This window comes from Mobula hypostoma, chromosome 21 (genome assembly GCF_963921235.1).
Source record: "Mobula hypostoma chromosome 21, sMobHyp1.1, whole genome shotgun sequence".
NCBI lineage: Eukaryota > Metazoa > Chordata > Chondrichthyes > Myliobatiformes > Myliobatidae > Mobula > Mobula hypostoma.
The window spans coordinates 47,660,762-47,680,541 of record NC_086117.1 but is presented as its reverse complement, the minus strand read 5'-3'; the positions used below and the strand labels follow the sequence as shown (position 1 = coordinate 47,680,541).

The 19,780-nt window shown below is 42.1% G+C and overlaps 1 protein-coding gene across 11 annotated transcripts in view; it reads right to left on the bottom strand.

The window, feature by feature from the left end:
• Window positions 1-19,780, bottom strand: part of tncb (tenascin Cb) — a 156,285-nt gene that overhangs the window by 123,581 nt on the left and 12,924 nt on the right. Inside the window, exon 1 of one of the 11 annotated variants that reach the window (XM_063073937.1) lies at window positions 183-566. The exons of the other annotated variants lie outside the window; for them this stretch is intronic. The gene's annotated coding sequence lies outside the window, so the exon portion shown is untranslated. Of the gene's footprint in view, window positions 1-182; window positions 567-19,780 lie in introns of those variants that run through there. 11 annotated transcript variants of the gene reach the window in all.

Here is a 19,780-nt window from a genome sequence, read left to right as displayed (position 1 = left end):
ACAATAAAATTTAGAAAGAACTATACTTAGACAAAGGCTGACAACTAATGTGTAAAATAAGACAAACTGTAGAAATAAAGCAAAATACTGAGAACATGAGTTGTAAAGAGTCTACTCAGCCTTCTAAGAGTGTTGATTGAGAGAGCTATCCAATTGCTCCCATTCAAGACTTATTTACTTACTGCCCGTTATGCTGCTGGTGTTTAGGACAACTATGAAGGTCCTCCACCTCTATCTGTCCATGGTCCTGGTCTCGATGGTGTTCAAGGCTTCCTTCATTGTGCCAGTAGCTTCCTCTCAGTTTTCACCACTGTCAGCCGTACAAGTCCTGGGTGGAGACTCAGGAATACTGTTGCACCCAGTAGTAGTCAGATACTTCTGTAACCCTCTCACCGTGGCTTGCAACAAACTTGGCTTGTTAGCTGACTCTGGTTACATGACTCAACGTTGCATGGGTTACAGGCAGAAGGCCACCTTCAACAAGCAACACATGTCTCGGATCGGTATAATTTGGATTCAACCAGACAGAAAAGTTAGGTTATTCCGATCATGGAACGAAAATCATGGTGAATGCAAATTTATCATTCACCAGGAAATAACAGACCTCATACCAGCATAAAATTAAAGCGGGAGTATATTTACCAATATTTCGACTTTAACAGTCAGTTAATAGAAAAAGGAAAGGGGCCTATTACAGTTAAACCATTCTAAATGTGCACATGAATGTTGGAAGCTCGTTTCTGAAGTAGTCGGGTATATTGCTTTACTCACGGTGCTGAACCCATGTTACCAGTTTGAACTTCCCTCGAAGAATGTTACAAACAAACTGGCTAACTTGAAACTACTGGCACGTCCTCCTTAGAACCATTCGGCTGCACAAAGCACTCCTTGCAATAGTGTTCCCCCTTCAGGTGGGATCCTTCAAGTGTCTTCCATTGTACTCTTCTCCACACCGCCTTCTCTTCCACCCCCTCCCAACCAAAGAGACAAACCCAGACCACTGCCCCTCAGAAATCTGATCCCGCCCAGCTCTCTGGAATGTTGCATGGTATCCCATTGGACAGAATGTTACCAAAACAAACCAGACTGGCTGACACAACATTTCCAAGTTGAGCAAATGGCTCCTTATCTTAGCTGAAGTCAAAACACTAGTCTACGAAGCTTAACTAACAGAACACATTGTGTTTTCAGAAAAACACTGCTAAAATAAAATACCTAATAGCATAGCAGCAGAAATACAGTAAAACACATCTTTACCCAGGGCATTACACTTCATTGCAGTTTCTGTAACAGTTTTGTTTGACCAATCAGGGTTGTTAACCCTGAGCTGAACCCCTGAACGGGGACTCTGGCCTCTACCCTTTGACCTGTTTGGTGTGGGTGACCTTACCCTGACTCCAGAGAGTATAGCTCTCCGGGTCATTGAACCACTCTGGCCTCCAAACCACAACAAGGTTGTGGTCCTCTTGGAGGTTCCATTTTAGAGCTTAATGTCAAAACAAGTGTTCATTTTTGCCGCAATTAAAATATGGAGAAAGTTAGAAGATCAAAATGGTCAAAGTTCTTTGAAAGAAAATGATATGGATTGCATTATGATTCAGGAGCTGTGGTCATTCAAAGTAGATTTATTCAAGCCTAGTTCATTTCCCTTCTAAGGCTACTTTCATTCTTAAATAAATGCGGTACTCTGTACATGCAAGTCCCCAAATTTTGCTGATTAATCCCATTTTCTTTATTTTCAGGGTTACGACAATATGGTGGCCAAAATTTTGAACCTGGCTATGAAGGCCCAACAGGTCATCTAATCCTGCAGCTCATTAGCAGAATGGAAGCAGTAAACCAATGAGGGTGTTAGCAAGGACTAGGCCCGAAGCTGCAGCATTGCCTGTTTACAGCCACACAGGAGAAGGACTTTGGAGTCTCTCCACTGGAGTGCCGGAGTGGTAGGCTGTTGCAACCAAACTGGGGTTTGTGCTTCCCCCCAGTGTTCACTCAGCAAAAAACAAGACTGCAGACTGCTGCAATATTCATGCTTGCCGAATGAGATTTGACTGATTTTACTCGAGTACTGAGGTATAATTACTGCTGAACAATATCCCTGTTCTTAAGAAATCATTTTATATATGTGTCGTCATTTTATCAGATTAAGATTTTGATAGTTTAAAACTAATGAAAACAAATCTCTATAGAGAGTTTACGTACTATTATTCATATCCATATACATAGCTGTTTCTTTTAAAATTTTGAAAAAGTTAAAGAAACTAAGTTCTGCTTGTTTTCTAATTTGATGCATGTTTGAATTCTTCAACATGACTTACAATGTGGATTGTAGACTTCTGGAGGAGGAAATCAGAGGTCCGTGAGCCAGTACTTGTCAGAGGAGTAGATGTGGAGAAGATCAGGAACTTTAAATGCCTGGGTATCACTATCTCAGAGGACTTGATCTAGACCCATCATATGAACGTAATTGCAAAGAAAGCACAACAACACCTCTACTTCCTTAGGAGTCTGTGGAGACTCAGCATGTCATCAAAAACTGTGCAAACGTCTATAGACGTGTGGTGGAAAATGTATTGACTGGCTGTATCACAGCCTGGTATGGGAATACCAACGCCTTTAGCGGAAAATCCTACAAAATGTAGTAGAATTAGCCCCAGTACATCATGGGTAAATCCCTCCCAACCACTGAGCTCATCTACATGAAATGTTGTCATAGAAAAGCAGAATTCATGATCAAACCCTCTCACCACCCAGGCCATGATCTTTTCTCGCTGCTGCCATCAGGTAGAAGGTACAGGTGCCTCAGGACTCGCACCACCAGCTTCAAGAACAGTTACTAACCCTCAACTATCAGGCTCTTAAACAAAAGGGGATAACTACACTCATCCGATTTCTTGTGTTCCCACAACCGATGATCTCATGTTAATGACTCTTTATCTTATTTCTTCATGCTTTCGTTGTTTATTGCTATGTATTAATATTTTCATTTGGACAGTTTGTTGTTCATTGATCCTGTTTACAGTTACTGTTCTCTGGATTTGCTGAGTATGCCCACAGGAAAAACAATCTCAAGGGTTGTGTGTGGTGACACGTATGTACTCTGATAATAAATTTTACTTTGAACTGTGAACTTTTGGTTAAATCACAGGTTCCCCCACCCCCACCCCCGAGGCAAGTGCCTTGTGGCTTGGAATATCACAAATGGAAAAGACTACACTCTGCCATTTTTCTCTGAAGTCAGTGACATCTACCATCCCTGGTACTGCTGACTGACTAGAAATATTTAAATACCAGACCTTTGTCATGCAGACAGATAAAGTTTAGACTGGGATGTTGAGCACTGTTTGCTATTAAAGTATTTTAGAATATAAACAAGTCATTGGTGTAGCACTGGTGTCTGTGCATACGGTCAATGGGTAGCTCTTCATTTTGTTCCGCCTAACTTTGTAAACTCCATGTTAACTATACAAAAATCTTCCCTCTTACAGAGCCCAGACATTCCTCCTTCTATCCAGGTTCATGTTTAGATTATTAAATTTGTAAGAGGAAAGAATTGCCTGAAGTGATAAATGTTCGGCAGGGCAATAAGTCGAGATGGCTGAAATGTCCCACTCATCAGCTTATCCTTCTGGGGTGACAGAGAGACGCATATACGTGATGCATTATCTGTTCTTCAAACCACTACATCAGACTTTATTAAAGCATCGTTTCCTTATCTGAAGCAAGAAAACCAAATCTAATAAACAGAGTTTATGGAGCAGGAGGAAAAGGAGTCTATTTCAAACAATTAAAAATAAAAGTTTAATAGTTCAATGAAAACTCTCCAGTGGTGTCATTTGCCGCCTATGAATAAAATTGTTGTTAAAATCTACAGTTTGTCATGCATTTGTTTCCATGGATAATCCGAACATGGTTTCATGCAGTGCTAACTTTACTTAATATTATATTTTCCACTACTCTTCCCCACCCCCACTGCATTTAACGCATCAACTTTCCATGAGTGTGATCTGCAAACAGCAGATCACCCAAGGACAACTCTTCTTTCCCACTGTGCTATGGCCAGACTGCTTACTGATACGTGAGGATACACTGATAGGAACTCATCCTGCACCTTTGCAGAAGCTTTTCTTTGCTGCTCCAGTATGCCTTCTGCTGAACATTTATTTGAAAAAGAAATGAGCAAAACAAGACATGCTCGTCCTTCTGAGGCTCCAGCCACACCTTGGATAGAATGAATCACAATGGTAAACGCCTCAGCATGGGGAGTAGTTCAGCCCATAAGAACTGAAATAGAAGTGCCTAGCCTGAGAAAGTAGGGGAATGAAAGATCACACAGATTTCCATTGAATCATTCTCTGGAAACTATCAAAGGTTGGAAATGATATTTATCACACCTGTTAACCTGCTACCGTGACACTATATTTTCCTTTGGGATCAAGGAAGTATCTATCTATCACACTTCTGAGTCAATCACCTCTTTCACATCCCATTCCCTGTGGTACTGCCATGTTCTCGAACCCTAATCTTTTATCTCCTTTATTGTCATTACAGCATTTCTTTCTGAACTACTTAATTTTCACTGTTATCATTTGCACCATTCTGTTACTTTTGCACTCATCACGGTGTTTGCTCTTGTGTTTTTTTATTGCGTGTATGTTAAGTTTTTTTAACTCCAAAACTAATCAAAAGAAAAACATGGAGCCGGGGATAATGTGTCTAACTTCATTCTTACTTTAAATAAGGAAACCTCGTAGGACATGCTGGCGTAATGACGTATGTCATTCATGTTCTTTTACATATAACCCGTTATGAATTATGTAAACAACAAAGAAACCTTAATCAAATGTTTACAATATTACTGACATATTAAATACATAAGACTCCTCCACATACACAGTATACTATACAGTACAACTACAATATAGACATCCACAGCATAGTAAATTTTAAATTGTCCCATTCAGGACTAAAGATTTAATCACTGAGGAGGATTTCTTACTCTTGTGGAATAACATCTTTCATGACAAGTTGGGGGGTGGGAGGGTTCACTCTGTTGGCAGGTGAGACTTGTGGTTGTGAAACAATCTCAGGTTCCAGGGCTTCCTCCATGGTGGTTGTAGAAGTTGACCCTGGGACTGCAGAAAGTGGCTCTGAAAGCTCTCCACACCTTTCTTCTCCAACAATTGATTCTGATCTTCTCAACTGATCGATGTGTTGCCTGCAGATGATATCAGATGGCAGGACTACACACCAGGAGTGAAACATTGAACTTCCTTTTTTGAGAAACCTTCAATTTGTCTCAGCTGTTTGTCCTGCATACTACTTCTGAGACTGGGTTAGAGGAGATCCAAACGTGAAAGCAAAGGACAACCCTGGAACAGCATAGTTGGTGATTTGTTGGGCTCCACCCAACCTTGGAAAAAATTCCTTCACCCTCTGTGCAACCTAACTCACTGGTTACTTTATCATGGATGGTATAAGGAACCAGATGAGCTTTGTAAAACGCAAACAACAGGAATTCAACAGATGCTGGAAATTCAAGCAACGCACATCAAAGTTGCTGGTGAACGCAGCAGGCCAGGCAGCATCTCTAGGAAGAGGTACAGTCGACGTTTCAGGCCGAGACCCTTCGTCAGGACTAACCGAAGGAAGAGTTAGTAAGAGATTTGAAAGTGGGAGGGGGAGGGGGAGATCCAAAATGATAGGGGAAGACAGGAGGGGGAGGGATGGAGCCAAGAGCTGGACAGGTGATTGGCAAAAGGGATATGAGAGGATCATGGGACAGGAGGCCCAGGGAGAAAGACAAGGGGGGGGGGGAACTCAGAGGATGGGCAAGGTGTATAGTCAGAGGGACAGAGGGAGAAAAGGAGAGTGAGAGAAAGTTGTGAACAATCTATGTTCCGTACCTATTCTGGCTGAACAATTTATGTTCCGTACTTATTCTGGTGAACAATCTATGTTCCGTACCTATTCTGGTGAACAATCTATGTTCCGTACCTATTCTGGTAGAACAATCTATGTTCCGTACCTGTTCTGGTATCTGTCCCCCACTTTTCCTTCGCTACATCGACGATTGCATTGGCGCTGCTTCCTGCATGCATGCTGAGCTCATTGACTTTATTAACATTGCCTCCAACTTTCACCCTGCCCTCAAGTTTACCTGGTCCATTTCAGACACCTCCCTCCCCTTTCCAGATCTTTCTGTCTCTATCTCTGGAGACAGCTTATCTACTGATATCTACTATAAGCCTACTGACTCTCACAGCTATCTGGACTATTCCTCTTCTCACCCTGTCTCTTGCAAAAATGCCATCCCCTTCTCGCAATTCCTCCGTCTCCGCCGCATCTGCTCTCAGGATGAGGCTTTTCATTCCAGGAAGAGGGAGATGTCCTCCTTTTTTAAAGAAAGGGGCTTCCCTTCCTCCACTATCAACTCTGCTCTCAAACGCATCTCCCCCATTTCATGCACATCTGCTCTCACTCCATCCTCCCGCCACCCCACTAGGAATAGGGTTCCCCTGGTCCTTACCTACCACCCCACCAGCCTCCGGGTCCAACATATTATTCTCCGTAACTTCCGCCACATCCAACGGGATCCCACCACTAAGCACATCTTTCCCTCCCCACCTCTCTCTGCTTTCCGCAGGGATCGCTCCCTAAGTGACTCCCTTGTCCATTCATCCCCCCCATCCCTCCCCACTGATCTCCCTCCTGGCACTTATCCTTGTAAGCGGAACAAGTGCTACACATGCCCTTACACTTCCTCCCTTACCAACATTCAGGGCCCCAGACAGTCCTTCCAGGTGAGGCGACACTTCACCTGTGAGTCGGCTGGGGTGATATACTGTATCCGGTGCTCCCGACGTGGCCTTCTATATATTGGAGAGACCTGACGCAGACTGGGAGACCACTTTGCTGAACACCTACGCTCTGTCCGCCAGAGAAAGCAGGATCTCCCAGTGGCCACACATTTTAATTCCACATCCCATTTCCATTCTGACATGTCTATCCACGGCCTCCTCTACTGTAAAGATGAAGCCACACTCAGGTTGGAGGAACAACACCTTATATTCTGTCTGGGTAGCCTCCAACCTGATGGCATGAACATTGACTTCTCTAACTTCCGCTAATGCCCCACCTCCCCCTTGTACCCCATCCGTTATTTATATTTATACACACATTCTTTCTCTCACTCTGCTTTTTCTCCCTCTGTCCCTCTGAATATACCCCTTGCCCATCCTCTGGGTTCCCCGCCCCCCTTGTCTTTCTCCCTGGGCCTCCTGTCCCATGATCCTCTCATATCCCCTTTGCCAATCACCTGTCCAGCTTTTGGCTCCATCCTCCCCCTTCTGTCTTCTCCTATCATTTTGGATCCCCTTCCCACGTTCAAATCGCTTACTAACTCTTCCTTCAGTTAGTCCTGACGAAGGATCTCAACCTGAAACGTGGACTGTGCCTCTTCCTAGAGATGCTGCCTGGCCTGCTGTGTTCACCAGCAACTTTGATGTGTGGAGCTTTGTAAAACTTGCGTTTCGTTTAACATTATTTAACCCCTGATATGTTTAAATTTTCTAATGCTATCCTTGAACACTGCTGTGGAATCATCCAGTACCTTTCTTAATTTGCTTTCAGTTGACTCTGTCGCGGGGAGTGTGGCATGCAAATGGTGGATGGATTGCCAGTCAAGCTCACAATTTCCACAGGAATTATCTTTTCTCCAATATAAGTTCTTAGTTGGATACCTGTGGGCTTCATTTTAGTATCTTTGAATTACCACTCAAACTCATTTTGTGCAATGAGCAAAACAGCCAAGCCGGTGTCCAATTCCAATTTAATTAATTTGCTTTTTCACTTCTGGTGTAAGCCATATTGCTTGTCTGTTGTTAGTTTTCACAATGTAAATCTCAAGGCTACTCAGTCCTGTGTCACTCTCATCATTATCAGACTTTTCCTGAAGATTAGTGCTCTTTTTGAAACTGCAACTTTACTTATAAATTTTTTTCTCTTCCCTACGCAGTCCATTTATTTTTGTCTGCCTGGTGTGGTCTTTGTACTGGTCCTACTTCATTGCATTTGCTTCTCCGCAGGTTTTGCCTTTAAACCTGCGTTGGTCTGGTGTATACGAGCCTTTGCCACAACAGTAACACAATTTCTTTTGCCAGATAGGTTTCTGCTTAGACATTGCAATTCTGCTCATGCCTATTTTCATTTCTGACTGCAGCTTAATTGTATCTCTGTTTGCCTTTTCCATTGATACAGCAGTTTCAACTGCTCTTTTAAATGTGAGTTGTGCTTCAGTTAGGAGCCATTTTTAATGCTTTCTTGTAAGATTGTACAAACTAAATGATCTCTCGGTGTATCACTAATCCCATCACTGAAGTGACAATGCTCCAACAACGTCTTTGCTTCAGTCACATAGACTGACATGGATTTCAATTTGATTCTGCAGTCTAAGGTGTTTTGCAATCAACAATGGTTTTGGTTCTAAATGTTCCTGCATTACTCTTATGATATCAGCAAAGCTGATCTCAGCCAGTTTGGTTGGAGCAGACAAACTTCTAAGCATACTGTATGCTCTTCTGCTCAATGCACTCAGCAAAACAGGCACCCATTTCTCATTGGCTATTTCATTTGCTTCAAAATTTTGCTCAGTTCACTCAATATACATCAGTCAGTTATCTTTTGTGCAATTGAACATCTCTATCTTTCAGATGTAGCCATCCATTTCTGCTTTTTATTATTATTATTATTATCATCATCATTATCTTTATCATCCTCATCATCATATCTGGTACTCACTGTTTATGAATCCATGAATTCTGTCCATTTTCTGCTTTAAAAAAAAAATTGACCATCTCTCTCCTCTCGCAAAGAACACGTGCTGTGCTTTTTTAAAAACTCAAACGTCTCGCTGCACCTCACCAGGTAGGTATGTCTTGAATTTGTTTTAAAACTTACCCATTGCCACTGTTAGATTTTTGTAACTTCAAAACTAATCAAAAGGAAAGCACAGAGCCAAGGTTAACATGTCTATCTTCATTTTTTACTTTAAGTGAGCCATGCACACATGACTAAGTGGTATAATGACGTATGCTATATACATACATACATATATATATATATATATATATATAACCCTTAATGAATTACATAAACAACAAAGAATGCTCAATAAAGCAATATAGTTACAATATTACTCAAATATTACTGATATATATTAACTAAACAACAATGTACATTGTTTACCCTTTGAGCTTCACATGAGCAAAGAATTTGATCACACCCTGGTGTATGTGACAATGAACTAATCTGAACCTGGATCTGATGGATAATGCATAGGAAAGATATTGAGGTAGATGCTATGCAGGTGGCTACAGGGCGATTCAGAATCAGAATCGGAATTAGATTTAATATCACTGACATCTACTGTAATTTTTTGGTTTTGTAGCAGCAATACAGAGCAAGACATAAAATTACAATAAGTTACAGAAATAAGTAAATAGTGCAAAAGATGCATAAAAAAGTAATGTTCATGGGAAGTGCATCAAGTAGAAAGTTAAGGTTTTCAAAGCTAATAAAAAGTTTCTAAACAATACCTTCTCCAAACAGATAGATGCCTCAAAGTATTGCAGACTCTGCTGACTACATTGTTACATTGGAAATCAGATGCGATCACAACATTTCCAAGAAAACTTTCACCCTGCAGCAATATTTAATCAAACAATCCTAAACTCAGAAATTGCTGTGTTCATTTGCTGCTCACATTAACATTCATCATGGTCAACACACATTTTATTAACCACAATAAACAGCAGGTTGTCTCCAGATTGTTTGTTCTGTTTTAAATTGCATCATATTTTTGGTTTACGGATCAACTATTAACCTAAATGAATGGTTGGCAACTGCTTCCTTGACAATGGCAATCTGTGCCTGGTTGTACAGTATGGAGATGAAAGAGGGACAGTCGATGATAACAAATTCTTTAAACTTCATTCTTTGCCCAAAGCTACAGAGATGTGAACCAGAAGATCCAGCCAGATGTTTATGCATCACAATAAATATCAGGACAGTTACTCATTAGATAGGGCCAGCTCGAACATAAAAAAGTACAGCACAAGACCAGGTCCTTTGGCCCACAATGTTCTGCTGAACTAATTAAACTGTTATTTAAACACCTAACTAAACTAATTCCTTCTGCCAAAAAAGAAGTCCCTATCCCTCCAGTCTCTGCACATTTGCATGTCTCTTTAAGATCCTCCTAAATGCCTCTGTTGTATTTGCCTACACTACCACCCCGACAGCTCATTCCATACACCCACCACTCTCTGTGTAAAAATTGTTAACTATTGTTGCTAACTAACTTGCCAGCTAACAATTGTGTGTGTTAATAATTTAAAAGAAGGGAAATGTTGAAAAAAAAGAATTCGAGCTATTCTCAGTCTTTATCATTCTCTCAATAACTTCATACAACTTGATTTCACTAGGATCTCAGTGAAGCCTTTCTGTTTGAATGTTAGTCTTCTCTTCTTGCAGCAGATGTATGAAAAGAATCCTAAGAAGTTGCTCAGTCCACAACGTTCTTAAAGTTGGATGTAGGGAGGACATTTTCCCCCTGAGGAGTCTAAACCTAAGAAGGCATTGTCTGAGAGTAAGGGGGAGGCCATTCAGGACTGGCATGAGGAGAAATATCTTCAGATAAAGTCTTAGAATTGAAGAGTCACACAGTATGGAGACAGACCCTCTAAACTACCTTGTCCATACTGACCAAGCTGTCTAGTTATTCTATTCCGATTGCCCACATTTGGCCCCATATCTCTCTAAACCTTACCTATCCACATGCCTGCCCAACTCTCTTTTAAATTGGAACATAAAAACTGACTGTAAAAGCTTTTATAGATATGTAAAAAGGAAAAGACTGGTAAAGACAAATGTAGGTCCCCTACAGACAGAAACAGGTGAATTGATTATGGGGAGCAAGGACATGGCAGACTAATTGAATAATTACTTTGGTTCTGTCTTCACTAAGGAGGACATAAATAATCTTCCAGAAATAGTAGGGGACAGAGGGTCCAGTGAGATGGAGGAACTGAGCGAAATACATGTTAGTAGGGAAGTGGTGTTAGGTAAATTGAAGGGATTGAAGGCGGATAAATCCCCAGGGCCAGATGGTCTGCATCTTAGAGTGCTTAAGGAAGTAGCCCAAGAAATAGTGGATACATTAGTGATAATTTTTCAAAACTCGTTAGATTCTGGACTAGTTCCTGAGGATTGGAGGGTGGCTAATGTAACCCCACTTTTTAAAAAAGGAGGGAGAGAGAAACCGGGGAATTATAGACCGGTTAACCTAACGTCGGTGGTGGGGAAACTGCTGGAGTCAGTTATCAAGGATGTGATAACAGCACATTTGGAAAGCGATGAAATCATCGGACAAAGTCAGCACGGATTTGTGAAAGGAAAATCATGTCTGACGAATCTCATAGAATTTTTTGAGGATGTAACTAGTAGAGTGGATAGGGGAGAACCAGTGGATGTGGTATATTTGGATTTTCAAAAGGTTTTTGACAAGGTCCCACACAGGAGATTAGTGTGCAAACTTAAAGCACACAGTATTGGGGGTAAGGTATTGATGTGGATAGAGAATTGGTTAGCAGACAGGAAGCAAAGAGTGGGAATAAACGGGACCTTTTCAGAATAGCAGGCGGTGACTAGTGGGGTACCGCAAGGCTCAGTGCTGGGACCCCAGTTGTTTACAATATATATTAATGACTTGGATGAGGGAATTAAATGCAGCATCTCCAAGTTTGCGGATGACACGAAGCTGGGTGGCAGTGTTAGCTGTGAAGAGGATGCTAAGAGGATGCAGAGTGACTTGGATAGGTTGAGTGAGTGGGCAAATTCATGGCAGATGCAATTTAATGTGGATAAATGTGAAGTTATCCACTTTGGTGGCAAAAATAGGAAAACAGATTATTATCTGAATGGTGGCTGATTAGGAAAAGGGAAGGTGCAATGAGACCTGGGTGTCATTATACACCAGTCATTGAAAGTGGGCATGCAGGTACAGCAGGCGGTGAAAAAGGCGAATGGTATGCTGGCATTTATAGCGAGAGGATTCGAGTACAAGAGCAGGGAGGTACTACTGCAGTTGTACAAGGCCTTGGTGAGACCACACCTGGAGTATTGTGTGCAGTTTTGGTCCCCTAATCTGAGGAAAGACATCCTTGCCATAGAGGGAGTACAAAGAAGGTTCACCAGATTGATTCCTGGGATGGCAGGACCTTCATATGAAGAAAGACTGGATGAACTGGGCTTGTACTCATTGGAATTTAGAAGATTGAGGGGGGATCTGATTGAAACGTATAAAATCCTAAAGAGATTGGACAGGCTAGATGCAGGAAGATTGTTCCCGATGTTGGGGAAGTCCAGAACAAGGGGTCACAGTTTGAGGATAAAGGAGAAGCCTTTTAGGACCGAGATTAGGAAAAACTTCTTCACACAGAGAGTGGTGAATCTGTGGAATTCTCTGCCACAGGAAACAGTTGAGGCCAGTTCATTGGCTATATTTAAGAGGGAGTTAGATATGGCCCTTGTGGCTAAAGGGATCAGGGGGTATGGAGGGAAGGCTGGTACAGGGTTCTGAGTTGGATGATCAGCCATGATCATACTGAATGGTGGTGCAGGCTCGAAGGGCCGAATGGCCTACTCCTGCACCTATTTTCTATGTTTCTATGTTATTGCACCTGCCTCAACCACTTCATTCCATACAGTCACTACCTTTTGCAGGACCAAAAGGTCACCCCTCAATCTTCTACACTCCAATAAAAAAAAGTCCAGCCTCTTCCTAGAACACAGGCCCTTGAGTCCTGGCAACGTTCTCATAACTTTCAGACATGAAGGCTTGAAAGTTTTAGACAGAGTGGACGTGCACAGGGTGTTTCCAATGGTAGAGAGTCCAGGGCCTGAGGACACAGCCTTAGAATAGAAGGATATCCCTTTAGAATAGAGATGAGGAGGATTGTTTTTAGCCCGAGGTGGTGAATCTGTGGAATTCCTTGCCACAGATGGTCATGTCATTTAGTATATTTAAAGTGGAGGTTGATAAGTATTTAATTAGTAATGGCATCAAAGATTATGGTGGAAAGGCAGGAGAATGGGGTTCAAATGGAAAAAAAATCAGCCATGATCAGACCTGATGGGCCGAATAGCCAAATTCCATTCCTTTGTTTTGTGTTCGTCACACATTTGTCTTCCTACAAATGATCAAGCTAGGGTTTCTCACGAGTTGCAGGTGTGGTGATTGACTCCCTGACACTGTTCATTGGTTTCCTGAGCACTCTTAAAACCCTTTGACCTTAAACTTCATTTCTTCATTCTTACTCAGTCTTTGTGACAGTTTGTAACCAAGCTAATGGTTTAGCAAAGCTAGACAGGATTAGAGTTCTGTGTGCAAGCCCAGTTCCAGGAATTTGCCCGTTACAGGTCAGGACACTAAACAGATCCTTCTCACAATTTATTCAACTTTCCATTCAGGGACCTCAGAGAGAAACGCGTGCCCATGATTTCCAAGCAGGAGCTTTGACAGGCAAGGCTCCAATTCAAAATGTTCCAACCAGGCAAGAGCAACATATTGAAAGCACTGAGGTGTGCAGAAACTAACATTATCAGCTTTGAAGTATGCCAATGTACAAATGTTTGTACTTCACAGGAGAATTATCACTCAGCTACCACATAAAGAGAAGTTGGAGCAGATCATGGAGTCACAGAGGGAAACAACGTGTCAATTCTTATCATCAAGTCCCATCTAGTCCCTTTCACTGGAACTTAGTCCATCGTCTGCTATTTTAAAAACGCAAACAACAGGAATTCTGCAGATGCTGGAAATTCAAGCAACACACATCAAAGTGGCTGGTGAACGCAGCAGGCCAGGCAGCATCTGTAGGAAGAGGTACAGTCGACGTTTTGGGCCGAGACCCTTCGTCAGGACTAACTGAAGGAAGAGCTAGTAAGAGATTTGAAAGTGGGAGGGGGAGGGGGAGATCCAAAATGATAGGAGAAGACATGAGGGGGAGGGATGGAGCCAAGAGCTGGACAGGTGATTGGCAAAAGGGATACGAGAGGATCATGGGACAGGAGGCCTAGGAAGAAAGAAAAGGGGGAGGGGGGGAACCCAGAGGATGGGCAAAGGGTGAGTTCAGAGGGACAGAGGGAGAAAAAGGAGAGAGAGAGAGAAAGAATGTGTGTATAAAAATAAATAACGGATGGGGTACGAGGGGGAGATGGGGCATTAGCGGAAGTTAGAGAAGTCAATGTTCATGCCATCAGGTTGGAGGCTACCCGGACGGAATATAAGGTGTTGGTCCTCCAACCTGAGTGTGGCTTCATCTTTACAGTAGAGGAGGCCGTGGATAGACATGTCAGAATGGGAATGGGACGTGGAATTAAAATGTGTGACCACCGGAAGATCCTGTGGACAGAGCGTAGGTGTTCAGCGAAATGATCTCCCAGTCTGCGTTGGGTCTCGCCAATGTATAGAAGGCCACATCGGGAGCACTGAACGCAAAGTATCACCCCAGCCGACTCACAGGTGAAGTGTCGCCTCACCTGGAAGGACTGTCTGAGGCCCTGAATGGTGGTAAGGGAGGAAGTGTAAGGGCATGTGTAGCACTTGTTCCGCTTACAAGGATAAGTGCCAGGAGGGAGATCAGTGGGGAGGGATGGGGGGGGGGACGAATGGACAAGGGAGTCGCATAGGGAGTGATCCTTGCAGAAAGCAGAGGTGGGGAGGGAAAGATGTGCGTAGTGGTGGGATCCTGTTGGAGGTGGCGAAAGTTATGGAGAATAATATGTTGGACCCGGAGGCTGGTGGGGTGGTAGGTGAGGACCAGGGGAACCCTATTCCTAGTGGGGTGACGGGAGGATGGAGGGAGAGCAGATGTGCGTGAAACGGGGGAGATGCGTTTGAGAGCAGAGTTGATGGTGGTGAAAGGGAAGCCCCTTTCTTTAAAAAAGGAGGACATCTCCCTCGTCCTGGAATGAAAAGCCTCATCCTGAGAGCAGATGCGGCGGAGACGGAGGAATTACGAGAAGGGGATGGCATTTTTGCAAGAGACAGGGTGAGAAGAGGAATAGTCCAGATAGCTGTGAGAGTCAGTAGGCTTATAGTAGACATCAGTAGATAAGCTGTCTCCAGAGATAGAGACAGAAAGATCTAGAAAGGGGAGGCTGCTATTTCTTGGCAATTCAATTAATTATCCAGGTGAGGGCCTCTTCCCCCACCACCCACTTAGGCAGTGTGTTCCAGATTATATTTCTTCCTCAGATCCCCTGTAAACCCCTCACCCCTCAACTTCATCCTAAACTCTCTGATCTTGGACACCTCTGCCATGGGGAAAAGTTCTTAGTATGTATTCTATCGATGTTGCTCATAATTCTGTACACCTCTACTCTCCCTCAGTCCCTCTGCTCCAAGGAAAACAGACCTCGTTTCTCTCCAAAACTGAAACACTCTACCTCAGGCAACATCTTGGTGAACCTCCTCTGCACTCTCTCCATTGCAGTCATATCCTTCCTACAGTGCAATGACCAGAACTCCACATCAAGTTCAAGTATAACTGATTGTCTTTCAACTATAGACACGTATATTGCCAAATGAAACAATGATCCTCTGGACCGAGGTGCACAACACAGTAGGTATAACTCACACACAACACAGGTGCACAATACATGACATATCATTTACACAGATAACACATAAAGTAATATCACCACAAATAAAGTAACAAAAATAAGTATCATTTATGATACAAGTTAAAAAGTAAAGAGTATAATGTTTCTGGTGCTTCATGTGTGATGAGACCTGGGTGATGGCAGAGAGTTCAGTTGTCTTATGGCCTGGGGGAAGAAGCTGTTTCCCTTCCTAACAATTCTTGTTATAATGATATGGTACCTCCTGATGGTAAAGGTGGAGGTGGTGTTCAAAGAGATTATTGTTGGATGGATGGGAGGGATCATTAAGGGCACTGTGTACACAACACTCCAGATAAATATCTCTGATATTTAGAAGAGAGATCCCAATGATCCTCTCAGCAGTTTTTGCAATCCTTTGTAGGGACTTGTGCTTGGATACCTTGCAGTTCCTATACCAGACAGTGAAGTAGCTGGTCAGGATATTCTCGATGGCACTCCCGTAAAATGGGGTGGGGCCTTGCTCACCTCAATCTCCTCAGGAAGTGGAGACGCTGCTGTGCTTTCTTGACCAAAGAGGTGATGAGGTGAGGGACCAGGTGAGATTGTCTGCCATGGCATTCCAAGAAACTTTGTGCTCCTAATTCCCTCCATGGAAGAGCTGTTTATGTGCAGTGAAGCTGGGAAGGGGGAAAGATGCCCCCTTCCTTACCGGTCCTGAATAAGGGTCTCGGCCTGAAACGTCAACTGTTTATGCATTTCTATAGATGCTGCCTGACCTGCTGAGTTCCTCCAGCATTTTGTGTGTGTTGCTCTGGATTTCCAGCATCTGCGGAATGACTTGTGTTTATGAAATAGTATAATATTTAACTCACAGAAAGTGAGGCCATGTGGAGCGCAGTGAAATAGCATAAAATTTAACAGACAGGCAATTACGTCTACAGCCAGGGAAGTGAATTTTGAATTCTAACATGGCGCCCAACTAAAAAGTTAATTAGGTACATTTATTCAGGTGTAATTAGTCCACTCATCATCACTCCTCACTGAATCTCTCTGCAGAAGTTGGAAAGGATTTGGAGGGCACAGGCTGTTTTGTTATGGATCCAGGAAGTAAACGAACAATCAAGTGGCCAGGTAAAGTCAGGCACCAAGAAATCAAATCCAACTGTGCAAAAGTCACCCCCAGTGCAAAGGGAACCCGATGTGTGACCTCCGCCAGTGTATATCTTCTGAATAAGGACTGTGTGTTGATTTTACCAAGAATTTTTATTTTACTGAGATACAGCATGGAATAGGTCAATCCAGCCCTTCTGCTGCAATCCAGTCCCCCAGTTTAATCCTGGCCTAATCACAGGACAATTTACAATGACCAATTGACCTACCAACCGGAGGAAACCCACGCGGTCACGGGGAGAGCGTACAAACTCCTTACAGACAGCGGCAGGAATTGAACCCAGGTCACTGGTACTGTAAAGTGTTGTCCTAACCCCTACGCTAACATGCCACCCCAGCTCTGCAAGTAAAAGTGTTATGAAACTAATTAAAGGTAATTTGTAATTTACCATATATTGTGGCTCTGTTTCTTAACCCTAAAAACTGTAAGATAAGTGAGGCTGGTGATTTATAACCCACTTTATTTTACTGAAGTGCCTGCCATTGTATCCTATGGGTGATTGGAGAAGCCAGTCTAGTGTAGATAGCAGAAGGTGTTTATCCTCAGGTGAAACTAGTAACACTGAATTCAAGATGCAGACTTGAAGTTTGCACAATTACTTACAACCCAATCCTTTCTGATGCTGTTTAAGGACATTCCCTCTTGCTGCCTTATGTAGTTTTTAACCTTGTTATGTAACATTTCTCTACTTTACATTACTTAGGAAATCACTTATGAAGTTTTTGACTTTTCCATCCTACCTCACAAGCACAAAATTATCAGCTGAATACATATAGAAATTGTTATCTCGGTGTGAGCTATCAAGGCAGACAGCTGCTTCTACTCAGAGCTCCTCAATTAGTTATACATCACTGTCTAATTAACTCCTGCAAAATATACACTGAGATATCAATTATGTCAAATCTAATGGGCTTCTCCAACATCGTTAATTTCAATATGTATCCGGAAGCTAAAATCTGCTCAATTTTACCTTTTCTGGGTAAGAATATATGACGATGCAGAGATGGAATTGTCAAGCCAATTATCTTCAAGGCTGGATTTCAGGCATGTGTTCTTTCAATCGTAAACTATTCATTTTAAAATGGTGCCCCTCCTTTCAGGAAGGATTCTAGACTCATGTGAATATAGCAAATATTAATTCAAACAAGAACCAGTCTTCAGTTCTGAATGTGGATTGTAAATTGCAAGGAGTAAATTGAAGTTAAATGCACATGTTCGCACTTCCTATGGAGCACAGGGTGTCCACAAACTAAAACTTAGTGGTAGGGATCCCTGGCATTAAAAAAATGGTTGGGAACTCCTGGACTAAAAGACATGGTTTGCAAAATAGTGACGTTTGACCAGGAGACGTTTCCATATCCATCAGCCAAACTTTAAGGCAATGGGATTGTGTTAATTGGCTTACATCAAACCAGACAACATGGCTAAGTTACTTGCCCTATTGTGACTTGAGTTCAAGCTGGTAGATTGGTTTAAGTTTATCACTTAGCATATTAAACATGGTCATAATCAATATCTGATCTATTGTGCACTCAGAGAGTTACCTTGCATAGACAATACTCTTAGACATCTAGCTCTCTCCCTTGAAAGATTTTTAGAATATCTATGTCAATTAGTTTGCCCCAGCAGGGGTGTCAACCCAAAATATTGAAGTAAACGATGTCATTGTAACTATTGAAGTTGTATTCAATCACTTGCTGTTACCTTTGAACGTAAAGGTATAAAATGTGATGTGCCTTTGAGTTTGTGAGACTCTGCTGAGAGTATCTCCACAAGAATTAGTGCTTGCTGTGATGAATAAAGACCTCTGTATCACCAGCTTCTATGTCACTCCATTGACTTTGATTACAGTCACAACATTTTAGACTGGTTCTTCTTTGAATTAATACTTGTTATATTCACATAATACAGAATGCTCCCTAAAACACCCCATCAGCAACACTTTTGTACAAGATGAACACTTCTGGTGATATATCAGAAGCAGCAAAAAACTCTGCTCTGTGTTGCAGAGTAACTATCAAAACAGAATGTATCAAGTTCTGTGAATAATGCCCTGATCCTAGTTAAAATTTGCAAAAACCTTCAAACTATTATGCAGAGAAATTCTTTCACATTTTAGAGATATAATTAAAGATAATTGTGGTGTGTAAGACATTACCTTTGCTTCAAGCAAATAGCGCAGTTTAGTCACTGACTAGTGGGGGCTCATAAAATACTCCAAAACAGATGTCCACCTCTTCATCTGTAGACAACTAATGAAAACCAAAAGGAATCTTCCACAAAGCGTCAGCATGACTATTAACCTACATACAAAAATTTACACCTCAAAAGACATGGCTTATTGTCTGCCAAATGTTAATTGATGGAAAAGGGGTTACTCTCAATTTATAGGCTTAAAATTTTAATTTATTGATAACCAACAGGGCTGGCATGAATATGGAAAGATGTTGACAGTCACCACTTTCTACAGTGAGTTGACCTCGTTTCAATATTTCTACTGAAAGATTAGAACCACGTGTGTTCTTAAGTACCTGGAATTGTATACAGTGTTGGTATTCATTTATACAGTCAATGGAGGGGAGGCTGGTTTGCATGATGGACTTGGCCACACATAACTCTCTCATCTTGGGTAGAGCACTTGCTACATACAAAGCTGGAAAGGGTGCTTTCTATGGTGCAACTTTGCGTCAGGGTTTGAGAGCAACATTACTTTCAGCTTTTAATGTGTTTTTATTCCCCCAAGTCAGTGGTTCCTCAATTAATGTATCTTCTCAACTCATTGATCCTACTTGTACCTCTGGGACAGATGTAAAACTCTTTCTTACATTATTTAGTAAAGAGTAGAAGAGTTCTCCTTATTGTTATTAATATTAATTGAGTGGTAAGTATCTTGATATGTCCTGAATATTTCAGTAGGGTCAG